Here is a 15,365-nt window from a genome sequence, read left to right on the forward strand (position 1 = left end):
GAACCTGGGAGCTAGGGCCATCCTGCACCAATGGGAGTCAGAGAAGAGTTCCCGTCACTGGCCTGAAAGAGAGTGATGGAGAGAAATACTCTGGCTTCTCCCTTTCTTCTCTCCTCCAATCTCCCACTAGTACCTCTGATTACGATTGGTCAACCCTAATAAAAAGCCAATTTTGAGAGATTTAGGAAATGCAGTTTTCAGGACTTGGCTCTTTACAATATAGAGCTGAGCAGAGGAACGTTAGGGAATGAATCTGATGGGCAAATGAATGACACTCTAGGAGTCCTGGAATATTTATTTATTTCTCAGCCTAGAGTCAGATGTCTGGACAAAGATGGACTCTTAGGTTCCTTTTGCCACTCCAGAAGTTAGAGACCTAGAAGAGAGTCTATTTTATTAGGATTTAATCACAATTCAAGGAGAAGAAGGAAGCCATGATTCACATGAGCATCTTGCCCAAGAATGTCACTTCATAGCCAGGGTCCAGCTTCCTTTGGTTGAATGCTTTTGGCAGCAGGTCACCAGGGACTAGCGAACCTGGAGGCAGAGGCCATGGGATTTATGCTGCTCAAAGGAGCTTGGCTGCCCCTACAGCACCATCACCATTCAGTGACATGGTGATTGAAATTCCAAAATGGTGAAAAATTCCTTGGGGTTAAAATGACAAGTTTGAAAATGCTTTTGACAGGATAAATAAATACACAAGAAAGTGTAGAAATAAAACTTCTGCCTCTCTGCTGTTGCCTGGATAAGCATAGGATTGCACTAAGAATTCAGTCCTTTTACCATTTTGATTTTGCTGAGGATGAGGAGAACAGCTCAGAGAGAGCCTAATGCAGAGCCCAACTACACCTTTCTCTGCCCAGAGGATCACAGAGGTCCAGGAGTCAGGGTGCATTCCTCACTAAGAGAATTTTATTCATTTATGCAATTTTCTCCATGGAATGAAGTGGCAAATACTTCTTCCTTGTTCTCTCCCTCCCTCTCTAATCCCTTCTTTTCTTCCTTTATCACTTAAGAAAAAATACCCACTATTCCAGTTATCTATTGCTACATAGCAAATGACACCAAATTTTGTGGCTTAAAACAACAGCAATCCTTTATGTTGCTCATGCATCAGCAACTGTGCCAAGGCTGGGTGGGTCAGCTCCCCTTTGCTCCACACTGTCAGCTGGGGCAGCTCAACTGGGGCCCGAGGAGTCGCTTACAAGATGGCGCATTCAGAGCTAGGTGTTGGTGCTGGGGCTCCCCAGGTGCTGTCAGCTGGGGAGCTCAGTTTTCTTCAAGTGGACCTCTCCACGTGGCTCCTTGGACTTTTTCAGAACAGGATGGCAGGGTTCCAAGAATGTTCCAAAAGGTCCAGAGGGAATCTCAAGGCTCCTTAGGACACCACAGAAGCCCAGAATCTCATTGCTACAGCATTTACTTGGTCTAGGAAATTTGTGGCTTTCTTTACTCTATCACTACCCACTTCCCCCCTTTATGGGAGGTTGGTGTGTACTGTGAGTAACTTCACAGTAAAAGAGCAATGGTAGACCTTCAGGACACCACGGAACTCAAAATAAATTTCCTAAGGTTAGCAGCAGAATTCTGGCAGGACCAGAGATCTGGGAGTTCCCTAATATTGATCAAGGATGGTGAATTCATATCAGGCTGACCTGTGTTTGAATCTCAGCTCTGATAATTTATAGCTGAGTAACTTTAGGTGTGCTACTTAACTTATACAGATCTCAGTCTCCTCAATTGTAAAATGGAAATAAGCCTGTCTTCCTCTATTACTTTGTAAATAGTAAAGATGATAGCCAAAAAAAAAAAAAAAAAAAGGGTGGGGGGACACATTAAAATGTCTGGGTTATAGTGGGCATTCAATGAGTGGAAGCTATGTATTTATTTGAGTAGTGAAACACTTTCCAGGAATCCTTTGAGATCCTGAATTTGAGCTTATTATTTACTTTGTCATTGTTTTTCTGCTTCTCTATTTTTTTTAACTCATTTTCCCCTTATTACAAGAGTAATACATGTACACTTTATTTAGAAAATAAATGAAATATGAAGAAAATAAAGATTATCTACAATAATGCAATCCTAATACATTAGGTATGTGCTTCAGATATATATTAATCAGCTATTGCGAGAAAAATGTGCCACCCCAAATCTCAGACCTTAACATAGCAATCGCTGATGAATCTGAGCAGCTGGGGGTCAGCTGACCGAGGCTGAATTTGGCTGCGCAATTCTGCCCTGCCCCTTGTGGCTCTCATTCTCCTCCTGGGAACAGACGTCAGCCCAGTTATATTCTTCTCATGGAGGCGGGCAGAAATGCGACAGAACAAGCGGGACTGTACGAGGCCTCTGATGACCTAGGATAAAACTGGTTCACACATGTTGTTGTCACCCCCTTCTATTTGTCCAAGCAAGTCACATGACTGAATCCAAGGTCTAGGGGCCAAGGGCATAGAATCAGAAAATAGTCAAGAATTAGGGCCAAGAACGTAATCTATCATAACATATAATTTTGTTTTGAAAAAATTGGCTAAATTACACGTTCTTTGTTGTTATTATAGTTCCTAGCTTTTTTCCACTTAATATAGTGCAGAAAACATTTCCATGTAACTAGCACTTTTATGGATTGTACCTCTATTTCATTGAATGGATGTTTATATTTTGTTCAGTTGGTTTTCTATTATTGGGCGTTTAGGTTTTCCCAGGTTTCCTGTGTAATGATAATTGTAGCTCTGGATTTATGTGCATCCATGTTCATATTTATATTGTGAGGTGAAAATTATATGCAAAAATATAGGGTTCTGATATATATTGCCAAATTGTCAACATTCAGAAAAGTAATATCAACTCATATGCTTCCACTAGCAGTATATTTTAGTACCTACTTCCCTGAATTCCCACATACTTTGGGTATAGTCATTTGTATGTATGTACACATACATATTATAAAGTAACTTTTAAATTTTATGATAATAGTACAGGAAACTCCTGTATAACTTTTACACAGATTCAACAATTGCTTCCATTTTTCACATTTATTTCACATGTACGTGCATGTAAGCATTATATATGTATTTGTCCCTTTCTTTCTAAACACATATGCATATTTCTATCTCTATTTCTATATATGATTTTTTCCCCCCTGATTCATATAAGAGTTAGTTTGGAGACACTATTTACTAAAAAATTCAGTGTGTATTTCATAAGAAAAAGGACATCCTCCTATATAACCATAGTGTGATTATCAAAATCAGGAAATTTAATATTGATACTATTGCTATTAGCTAATCCACAGCCTCTATTTATATTTCAACAATTGTCTAATAATATTCTTTTTAGCTATTTAGTTTTTCCCAGTCTACTATTTAATCCTGCAATACATACTATGTTAGTTGTCATGTCTCTTTAGTTATCTTTAATCTGGAACAATTTCTTTGCTTTTCTTGAAGGTTTTTCATCTTGGTATTATCTATCTATCTATCTATCTATCTATCTATTTATTTATTTATTTATATTAAACATCTTTACTGGAGTATAATTGCTTTACAATGTTGTGTTAGTTTCTGCTGTATAATAAAGTGAATCAGCTATATGTATACATATATCCCCATGTCCCCTCCCTATTGTGTCTCCCTCCCACCCTTCCTATCCCACCCCTCTAGGTGGTCATAAAGCAGGGAGCTGATCTCCCTGTGCTATGCCCACTAGTTATTTTACATTTGGTGGTGTATACATGTCATTGCTACTCTCTCATTTCGTCCCAGCTTACCCTTCCCCCTCCCTGCGTCCTCAAGTCCATTCTCTAGTAGGTCTGTGTCTTTATTCCTGTCCTGCCCCTAGGTTCATCAGAACCATTTTTTTTTTTTTTTTAGATTCCATATATATGTGTTAGCATACGGTATTTGTTTTTCTCTTTCTGACTTACTTCACTCGGTATGACAGATTCTAGGTCCATCCACCTCACTACAAATAACTCAGTTTCTTTTCTTTTTATGGCTGAGTAATATTCCATTGTATAAATGTGCCACACTTTTTTATGCATTCATGTCGATGGGCACCTAGGTTGCTTTGATAAAGGAGCTTTGTCCTGGCTATTGTAAATAGTGCTGCAATGAACATTGTGGTACATGACCCTTTTTGAATTATGGTTTTCTCAGGGTGTATGCCCAGCAGTGGGATTGCTGGGTCATATGGTAGTTCTATTTTTAGTTTTTTAAGGAACTTCCATACTGTTCTCCATAGTGGCTGTATCAATTTACATTCTCACCAACAGCGCAAGAGGGTTCCCTTTTCTCTACACCCTCTCCAGCATTTATTGTTTCTAGATTTTTTGATGATGGCCATTCTGACCAGTGTGAGGTGATACCTCATTGTAGTTTTGATTTGCATTTCTCTAATGATTAGTGATGTTGAGCATCCTTTCATGTGTTTGCTGGCAATCTGTATATCTTCTTTGGAGAAATGTCTATTTAGATCTTCTGCCCATTTTTGGATTGGGTTCTTTGTTTTTTTGATATTGAGCTGCTTGTATATTTTGGAGATTAATCCTTTGTCAGTTGCTTCATTAGCAAATATTTTCTCCCATTCTGAGGGTTGTCTTTTCGTCTTATTTATGCTTTCCTTTGCTGTGCAAATGCTTTTAAGTTTCATTAGGTCCCATTTGTTTATTTTTGTTTTTATATCCATTTCTCTAGGAGGTGGGTCAAAAAGGGTCTTGCTGTGATTTATGTCAAAGAGTATTCTTCCTATGTTTTCCTCTAAGAGTTTTTTGGTGTCTGGCCTTACATTTAGGTCTTTAATCCATTTTGAGTTTATTTTTGTGTATGGTGTTAGGGAGTGTTCTAATTTCATTCTTTTACATGTAGCTGTTCAGTTTTTCCAGCACCACTTATTGAAGAGGCTGTCTTTTCTCCATTGTATATTCTTGCCTACTTTATCAAAGATAAGGTGATCTTGATATTTATAAAGAGTATAAGCTAGTTATTTTGCAGAATGCCTGTCAAGTTGGGTTTCTCTGATATTTCTTCATGATTTGACTCAGGGTATGCATTTTCAGTAGGAAAACTAAAGAATTAATATTGTGTCCTTCTTGGGACAGCATATCAGGATGCACGTGATGTTCATTTGTTGATTTTTAGAGATATTAACTTTGATCCTTTAGCTCAAGGAATTTCTGCCAGGTTTCTCCACCATAAAGTTACTCGTATTTCATTAGTACTCTCTTTGTAGGTAAATACTTTGACACTATGCAAATACTCTGTTTCACATCAAACATTCAACCTCTAGCTCTAGCATCCATTGATGATTTTCTACTTTCCATTATTCGGTTTACACATATTAGTTGGTGATTTTCTGTAAGGAAGAGTTTCTTATCTCTCCTAGGTAAGTATGAATGTATATAGGTATGCATGCATGTATTTATATTGTCACAGACTCACAGATTCTTAGTTTATTTACTGAGTTACAATCCACTTTTGATGCTCAAATTGTTGCAAATATGATTAGTCAGAGTCACTTCTAGATGGCTTCTGTGTCCTTGTGGTATGTCCCTATCATTCTTTGGACGCTTTCTTCTACTTTCCCTGCATCATATTTGGAACTTGTCTCTTTTTTCCCCCGAGGAGTCCTCCCTCCTTTTAGTGGAGCATGGTATTTAGAAGCCAAGATCTGAATGCTACGAGTGTGTCATTACTTCTAGCCCTCTCAGTGTAAACATACTACCCTTTACATTTTTATATTTGTAAACATCCATGATAGTGCGAAAACTGGCTCCCAATATTCAGACATATGTGGAAAAGGTATTTTTATTTTGTTTCCAAATAAGGTTTAACATTTTGACTTCACCTTTTACAGTTTATTAAAAAAATTCTAATCAAATGTCTTACATATTTTATCAGTTGAAGTGTTTGCTTTTTCCTTTGTGATTTGGAGTTCTTCAATAGATGTTAAGAATACGAATTTTCATTCTGCTTTTGTTTCTCGTAGAAAAACATATCTTTTTTTCTTTGCATTTTAGATCTCAGGTGAACAAACTTAATTAATCAAGATCCTTGGTTCTGACACATTGTTTTATTGTCAATACATGGCCTCTGTATTAGTGTGGATTCTCCAGAGAAACAGAACCAATAGGGTATATATATATATATATATATATATATATATATATATATATATACACACACACACATCCATATCTCCTATATATAAAGAGATTTATTATAAGGAATTGGCTCACACTATCATGGAGGCTGAGAAGTCCCAGGATTTACAGTTGGCAAGCTGGAGATCCAAGAGAGCTGAGTCTGGAGGCAGGAGAAGACCAAAGTCCAAGTTCAAAGACAGTGAAGCAGAGAGAAAGAATTTTTTCTTTTTCAGCCTTTTATTCTACTCAGGCCTTCAGTAGATTGGATGAGGATCACCCACAGTGGGGAGGGCAATCTGCTTTGCTCAGTCTATGGATTCAAATATTATTCTTATTCTGAAGCACCCTCACTAGAAATAATGTTTAACCAAATATCTGGGCACCCCACAACCCAGTCAAGTTGACACTTAAAATTAACTATCCCAGCCCCCTTTTATTTAGTTGTTTTGTTTGTCATTTTTTTGTTAGTTACTTTCAGTTATGCAATAAACATCTGTGAACTACCTCTCTAAATTCAGCTAGTCCCTTGACAAAAAAGCTACACATGAATATGGTTGTCTCTCCTCTCTTAATCCATCCCATGCCTCCTCTACTCTGAGGTCTCCATTATCCTGAATCTTTTTATTCAGTTTTATTAAATAAAGGTAGAACTGTAGTATTAAAAGGTAGATTTTAAAATGTTGTGGTTTTAAATTTTGTAGCAAGGGTATGTAATCCTTTTTAAGACAATTATTATTAATTTATAATATACATATATTAAGATACACAAAGTACTATAAAAAAGAATATATATATGTATAACTGAATCAGTTTGCTGTACACCTAAAACTAACACAACATTGTAAATCAACTATATTTCAATAATTTTTTTTTAAATGAAAAAAATACACAAAGTACTAAGTATATAGTTCAATAAATTTTTGGTGGAGAAAAACTTTTTATTTATGTAAACGCCCATGTAACTATCTCCCATTCCAACATATAATAAAGAACTTTTCCAGTTGCTTAAAGGACCTGTTTGTAATCTTTTGGTACTTTTTGCATTTAATATCATTTTACCAAAATGTATCCATATGGTTTCATGTCATTATGCTTCATTCATTTTGACTACTGTATGCTATTCCATTGTTTAAATATATCATTTTTCCTGATCCACTTTCTCATTGATGGATATTTGAATAGTTTCCAAGTTTTGCTATTGAGAACAATGTAGCTCTTGAATATTCCTGGCTGTATGTCTCGATTATACATGTATAATTACATCCATGAGTGGAATTGCTGGACCATAGAACATATAGATATTTGTTATTAGAAGACACTACTCAATTCTTTTCCAAAGTGATAATACCATGTTACACTTCGCCAGAAGTGTGTAAGAGATCCTGTAGCTTTAAATCTACTCCAAAACTTAGCATTGTAAACTTTTTTTCTTTTGCCAATTGAATGTGCATAAAATTATAGATCACAGTCGTCTTGACTTGTATTTTTCTGATCACCAATACTGTTTAAAGACTTGCCAAAAGTTTATTGACTATTCATGCTTTTTCTGTGAAATGCCTGTTCATGTCATTTGCACATTTTTGATCGGTTTATTCATGACTTTATTTTTGATTTATAGGATAATCTTGGATTTTTCATAAAATAAATTCTATCAAGAATTGCTTTTATGACTTCTGCCTTTATTTATTTATTTTTTTTGCAGTATGTGGGCCTCTCACTGTGTGGCCTCTCCCGTTGCAGAGCACAGGCTTCGGACGCGCAGGCTCGGTGGCCATAACTTACGGGTCCAGCCGCTCCACGGCATGTGGGATCTTCCTGGACTGGGGCACGAACCCGTGTGCCCTGCATCGGCAGGTGAACTCTCAACCACTGCGCCACCAGGGAAGCCCCATGCCTTCTGCCTTTGCTTTTCAATTTTGCAGTGTTTCCCCACCCTATAATTATTTAAATAATCATCTATATTTTTTCTTCCAGGACCTTCTGGTTTTCTCTCTGCTCTTTCCATCACTTGCAGGCCCCACCTAAGCAACATTCCTGAGCTGAGGGTTTGCAGCCTGGGACGTGGGACTTTGCACTTCATAATCAGGTACCCAGGCTGCTGTAGGTCTCCACCCTCACCCTTTTCAAGCTCCACCCAAGCTTGTCTGTCACACGGCCCAGGGAACTGCCTGGAGCCACCTGGTCTATTTCCAGCAGATATGAGTCATTTTCCTTTCCAAGAAAACAAAGAGTATAACATTTACTGGATACTCCGGGAGATTCAGCTAAACTGCTTTTACAAATGAAGACACTGAGGTTCTGAGAGGTGATGTAATGTGTTCAAGATTTCACAGCTAAAATTACGAGAAAGGCATGAAGACACCAATGTTTCATTTGGGCAAATGGATCCACATTTGAAAACTTGGATTTAGTGAACATGGCTCCTGCCTCTGAGTCCAAACACTGAATAAAGGAATTCCATGCAGCAGTTCAACTAACTAGCCTCTCTGCTGTCTTTCCAGTCCCTGTCTTTTGCTCTCTGCTCAACACTCACAGGAAAACTTTTATTGAAACCAGCTCTTGTCTCTCTATGGCTTCAAATGCATCAATGGCTTCCCTTTGCACGTAAAATCTAAATTCTTTATCATGCCCACCTTCCCTCTTCATCTCCTATCCCCATTCTTGTTACTCCTGTAGCCGCACAGAACTCCTTTATGTTCTTTGAATGTGCTGAGTTCTTTTCCATCTTAAGGCCTTTGCTCCTGTTTTTTCCTTTGCTGGGAATGCTTTTCTCCTTTGCATGATCAACTTCTTCTCATCCTTCTGTTTGTGCATTAAATGTCATCTTCTCAGAGAACTCTCTCCTGTCCCTCCTACATAAATCCCTCTCCTTTACAAGGTACTACAACTAGTTGTTTCCTTACTTACTAAAGTGTATTACAATCTGTAATTATGTTATTTATTGGCTTTTTATTCTCTCGGGCCCATTTCTCCAATGGATTGCACTCTCCAAAAGCTTGCTTCATTCATCTGTAACCTCAGGGGCTGGGCCAGTGCTGGGCATACCTTTCCATCAATAATTGTTGAACCAATGAATGGATCTAGCGGCTACTCAATAATTAGTGGTTTTCATTTCCTTCTCTCTTCTAAGCAGCAGTTGCCATGAAGGCATACTGGCACACTCAACCTGGAGGAACTTGAATAGGACAATGGAAATAACAGCTTAGTGGATGTTCCTAGTTTGTATTAGAAAAACTGGCTGAACCTGTTGTTCTAGCTACTGTTTTCTGTTTTGTTTAGTTTAACTTCAACAAGTTCCTTGGCCTCTGAGCTTCTTCTGGCCTGGGTTTCCATATTCATGAAGATGGGGAATTCACATTAATGATGATATAATAGGGTATATTAACATAATGAGCACATTCCTTGGATAAGTCTACCAAAATGTACCTAATTAGCTATGACAGCAAAATGATTCCTGAAGAGATTCCTATACATTTTGGAAGGGGGCAGGAACCAAATAGGTAAGATTTTCAAGTACTTTATGCTTATGGAGCCTTTTTTTTTAAAGCTTTTTTATTTTGAAATCATTTTAGATGTACCAGTGTGTCACAAAAATAGTACAGAGAGTTCCCATATACCCTTCATCCAGCTTCCCCTCATGTTAACATGTTAGAGAACCACGGCACATTGGTCAAAACTAGGAAACTGATGTTGGTACAATACTATGAACTAAACTACAAACTTTATTTGATTTCACTAGTTTTTCCACTAATGAATGGAGCCCTTTCTTAATACCTGGTCCTCCGTGAAATGATAGAAGTTATGGACCAAGAGGGTTCTCGTGGCTCCCATGTGCTGAATGAGGAAACAGACTCAGAACTGTTAATTCTCAGGAAATGTTCTAAGCAAAACTGGGATTTGCCATCCTAACTGAGATTCAGAGACGTCTTTTTAAAAATAGCCTCATTCTACCTTCCTGACCCGTCTGGCTGGAAGTCCCAGAGGCTAGTGCCTGCTCTGCAAAGCCTTTTTCTTCTTAGGAATCAGGGGTGAGGAAGCTTAGATCTTCCTCTTGATGACAGTTGGAGAACTTCATGCTCCCAAGAATGGGCTGTGGTTGATATTTAGGGATAATTAGGCAATATTATTACATTTAAGGAAAGAAAACAGTTATCCTTCCTTCCCCCTCTCCCTCTCTTCCTCCCTGTTCCCTCCCTTTATCCTTGCCTCCTTCCCTCACTTTCTTCCATTTGACCTTCCTTCCTTCTTCCTCCTCTCCTTCCTTCTACCAACTAGGTGCTCACAAATTAGTGGTAGCAAAAACCACGTTAAACATTGTAGTACAAGATGACCAAAACTATATAGAGGGTCATGCATGGACTTCTGGGAACATAAACAATAATGTGTTGATAAACGATTAACAACTGGCTCTAAGGTGGGGGGTGGGAGATTGGGGGGGGGCACTTGATTTGATTTGTGGCTTTTGCTGCTTTCCGTGGTGTAAATACTTCCATCTTGGCAGATTTCAATCTAGCAACCTTGTATTGCTGCACATGGAGTTGGGAAAAGATGTACACACCCTGCTTTCTAGCTCATAGGAGCTGGCTCAGCACCTTCCTGGAAAGGGCACATAATCTGGTCCATATAGCAGTGGGATTTGTAACATAAGGGAAAGCTCCCTAGAAGAGGAGACACTTGAGCTGTATTAGTTTCTTTGAGAATGGGGAGAGTAGTAAAGGGAAGGCATTGTAACTCTTCCTCTTTGTGTATATTGAAGAAAATAGAGAAAATGCAGGTAAACCAAACTAAGAAAATAAAACTCACGTAATTTAGGGCTTCCCTGGTGGCGCAGTGGTTGAGAGTCCGCCTGCCGATGCAGGAGACATGGGTCTGTGCCCTGGTCTGGGAGGATCCCACGTGCCGTGGAGCGGCTCAGCCCGTGAGCCATGGCCGCTGGGCCTGCGCGTCCGGAGCCTGTGCTCCGCAATGGGAGAGGCCACAAGAGTGAGAGGCCCGCGTACCGCAAAAAAAAAAAAAAAAACAAAAAACCTCACATAATTTAAAACCTGAAAAATGAACACTCAACATTTTTTTTTAAGGATGATTATTTCTCATGTTTTCTCCTTTTTTTCTCTTTGTGTGTTGAACTCTTATCTTTAGTAAGTGGGCTTCTCTACCTTAGTTAATCTTTTGTCTGATAGTAATATTGTGACTACCATTTCCTTTTAAATTTCATTTTAAACTCATAATCCACTTAAAATTTTTGATGCCTCTCTGTTTAAATTTAGATTCTGATTAAATTTAAGAATCTTTGTTTATATATCTATATTTTTTCTCATTACATATTAATATAACTCCCTGTGCTATACAGTAGGACTTTATCTATTTTACATAGAGTAGCTTGTATCTGCTAATCCTAAACTCCTAATTTATCCCCCCCTTTCCCCTTTGATAACCATAAGTTTGTTTTCTATGTCTGTGAGTCTGTTTCTCTTTTGTAAATAAGTTCATTTGCATCATTTTTTAGATTCCACATATAAGTGATATCATATGGTATTTGTCTTTCTCTGTCTGACTTACTTCACTTTGTATGATAATCTCTAGGTACAACCATGTTGCTGTAAATGGCATTATTTCATTCTTTTTTTATGACTGAGTAATATTCCTTTGTGTTTATGTATGTATATGTGTATATATATATTTATATATGGATAAATATGTGATATATATATCTCTATCCATTCATCTGTCAATGGACATTTAAGTTGCTTCCATGTCTTGGCTATTGTAAATAGTGTTGCTATGAACATTAGGGTGCATGTATATTTTCCAGTTAAATTTTTTTCTGGACATATGCCCTGGAGTGGGATTGCTAGATCATATGGTAACTTTATTTTTAGTTTTTTAAGGAACCTCCATACCATTTCCTGTACTGGCTGTACTAATTTACATTCCCATCAACAGTGTAGGAGGGTTTCCTTTTCTCCACACCCTCTCGAGCATTTATTATTTGTAGACTTTTTAATGATGGCCACTCTGACTAGTGTGAGGTGATACCTCATTGTAATTCTGATTTGCATTTCTCTAATAATTAGTGACATTGAGCATCTTTTCATTTGCTAATTGGCCATCTGTATGTCTTATTTGGGGAAATGTTTATTTAGGTCTTCTGCCCATTTTTTTTATTGGGTTGTTTGTTTTTTTGTTACTGAATTGTATTCACTGTCTGTATATTTTGAAAATTAAGCCCTTGTTGATCACATCATTTGCAAATATTTTCTCCCAGTCCATAGGTTGTCTTTTCATTTTGTTTATGGCTTCCTTATAAGCAAAAGCTTATAAGTTTGATTAGGTCCCTGTTTTTATATATTTTAAAGTCACACTTACATATAAAATTATAACTATTAAATTCATTCTTTGATCATGTTGATTTCTCTTGCTTTTTGTTGGGTGTTTTTAATGCCTTTCTTTTTCTTTTTCTTTTTCTTTCTTTTTACCATTATGTACCCTGTGTTAAATTTAGCTTTTCCTGTTTGAATTAAGGAGTTTTAGCATACTTTTGCTTTCTTTTCTACCATTCTCCCATTTTTCTCTTCCACTGCACAGTTTTTTTAGCAGGAATTTTATATACAACTTATTGGTATAGAATAATTATTGTTGTTGTTGTCTTTTACTATAAATATTGAGTCTTGCAAAAATAATTTTGACTTTAGTATATAGTCTTAAGCTTAAAACAATGATTTAATATTACTGTACTTTAACAGATTTTATTGCTCTGAAGTAGAATTTTTTTTTTTTTTTTTTTTTTTTTGGCCATGTTGCACGGCATGCAGGATCTTAGTTCCCCTACTAGGGATTGAACTCATGCCCCCTGCAGTGGAAGCATGGAGTCCTAACCACTGAACCACTAAGGAAGTCCCAGGAGTAGCCTTTTAAGTACCATTTTTGAGCTCTGGTTTTTGCTTTAACTTTCAGTTAGGCAGAGCACATATCCATGTCACTTTTCCAAAAAGAGTGCATCAGTGATTTATTATAGAATCCCCTGAATATTTGAAAGGAAATGTGGTTTTGTTAACATGCCCACAAATGAAAACTGATAGGAGGTAAGAAACATAATTCTGTCAAGGATCACACAAGAAATCACTGCCAACCAGGAGCCCGGACTCTTTAACTTTGTCATTACACTTCAGCTGCTGGTCCTTGGTCCTCTTTTCTCTTTGTGCAGGTACATTTTTGGACCCAGGTGTAGATCTTTATATTCCTCCTTGCTAAAGTGCATCATGTACTCTTTGGCCTGCCATCAGGCTACAAGTCACCTTAAGTCCTTCCTAGGGCTGGACCCTTGCCTCACAGTGCTCACTGGGCAGTATCAGGTCCTCCTGGTGCTGGAAGCAGCCAGAGGAGGAAGCTGGTGCCATGACAGGTGGACCCTTCATGTGCCAACACCTGGAGAGCCTGCTAGCCTTTTTTCTTAGCACCACTGATGTCTCTGCATATCTTTGGGGGCTTCCTCTGGGCTCTCAAATTATTATTAACCACATATGGCTTCATGCTCCAAATCCTTCAGGATGAGTGTGTTCAACCCACATTTTAAGTAATGATTTGACATGATGTCTTTAGTGTATACTATAGTCTTGTCATAGTGTTAGTTGCTTTACATTGATTGCCTTATGCATTCATCCAGATATCTTATTATCTTCATGACAGTTGAGGAAACTGAGGCTGAAGGAGGTTATGTCACTTGCTCAGAGCCGCTTGCCTGGTAAGCAACAGAGCCTGCATCAGGACCAGCATTCTGACTCATGACCCTTAATCTCCCTCCCCCTCAACCCCCAAGCTATATACCTTCTTGCATATAAAGGACTGCAGCTGCATAGCCTCCAGTGGCTCCTCCTGGGTCCCTGCACTGCCTCCAGCCTCCCTGAGATGGCTCCTTCTCTAGTTTTTACATAGAAGATAGGGCTCAGGCTTTCTGGGCTCCCAGCAGTTTTAGCTCTGTGGGTTCCCCCTTAATCCCCCTCCCATGAAGGACGGAGCAGTGAAGGGGCTGCCATACCTTCAACCTAGGTTTCAGCTTCAGGCTGGGAGCAGACACACCCTCATCCCGGGGTTCCAGGGCTCACCTCCCTCTAGTTTTTATTGCTTTGGAAAGAAGGATTGAGGGGAATAGTTTACAGGCTTGAGAGGAGCAATAAAGTTTGCAAGCCTTTCTGCCTCTTAATAAACCTTAATGTCTCCTCATGCACCCATTCACCTAAAAAACCCCACATACACACACATAGAAAAATGGAAGGGGGGAGTTGCAGTTTCAGGTGCTATCATTGAGCAAAAAATCTCATGAATTCCATCCACATGACCCTCGACCCGACCTGTGGAGTTCTTTGAACAGGGAGCAGACTGTGTGGCTGGAAGCAGCTTCAGGGGACATTCAAGCCTCCCTGTGCTGCAGAGAGGCTGCAGGGCTCACTCTGGGGCCACCACACTCCAGGCCCTGGGCTTGCTCCAAGTTCTCTAGGGTCTGGGGAGATGGGGTGTTGGGTAGCACGGAGCAAAGTAGAGCAAACCGTCATCAGCCCAAATCCCAGAGTATGCCTAGGGAGTCAAGCAAGATGAGAAAGCACTGATGGTAGGTTTGAGAGAGAGAAATTTAGTTCTTGGCTTGAGGAGTTTAAATTTCAAGTAGTGATTTATACGCCTGACATAATAGTTACACTAATTGAACAGTTCTAAGTCAAGACATTATTCTACACTCTACATGTGTTCACGAAATCCCTTCAAGGTAAGTACTATTATTATCCCCATCTTTTAGATGTAGAAACAGATGTTCAGAGAGGTGAAGTTACTTACCCAAGGTCACACAGCTGTAAGGGATGGAGCTAGTATTCAACTGGAAACAGTTGACTTTCAGAGCCTGTGATTTTGAGGGCTCTCTTGGCATTGACCTTGGCTCATTGGTACCAAGGATTAAGACCACGGAAATTCAGATTAGGGAACCGGCATCCACTGAGTCCCTCCCTCTGTGTGCCAGGTAGCTTTGATAAATTAGCCCTACCAGTATTCACAATGAACTTTGAGATAGATTATAATTCTCTTTATTCAGATGAGGAAGAAGTTTCAGAGAGATTAAAGCCACCCAAACAGGGATTCACAGGGTGGCCTGACATCAAAAACTGTAACATCCGGTCATCTCAAAGGAAGAGGTAATTTGTGCTTATAGAGATTAGGGAAACAGTGGACTTCA

The sequence above is a fragment of the Mesoplodon bidens genome (assembly GCF_964165515.1).
Source record: "Mesoplodon bidens genome assembly, chromosome: 15".
Lineage (NCBI taxonomy): Eukaryota > Metazoa > Chordata > Mammalia > Artiodactyla > Ziphiidae > Mesoplodon > Mesoplodon bidens.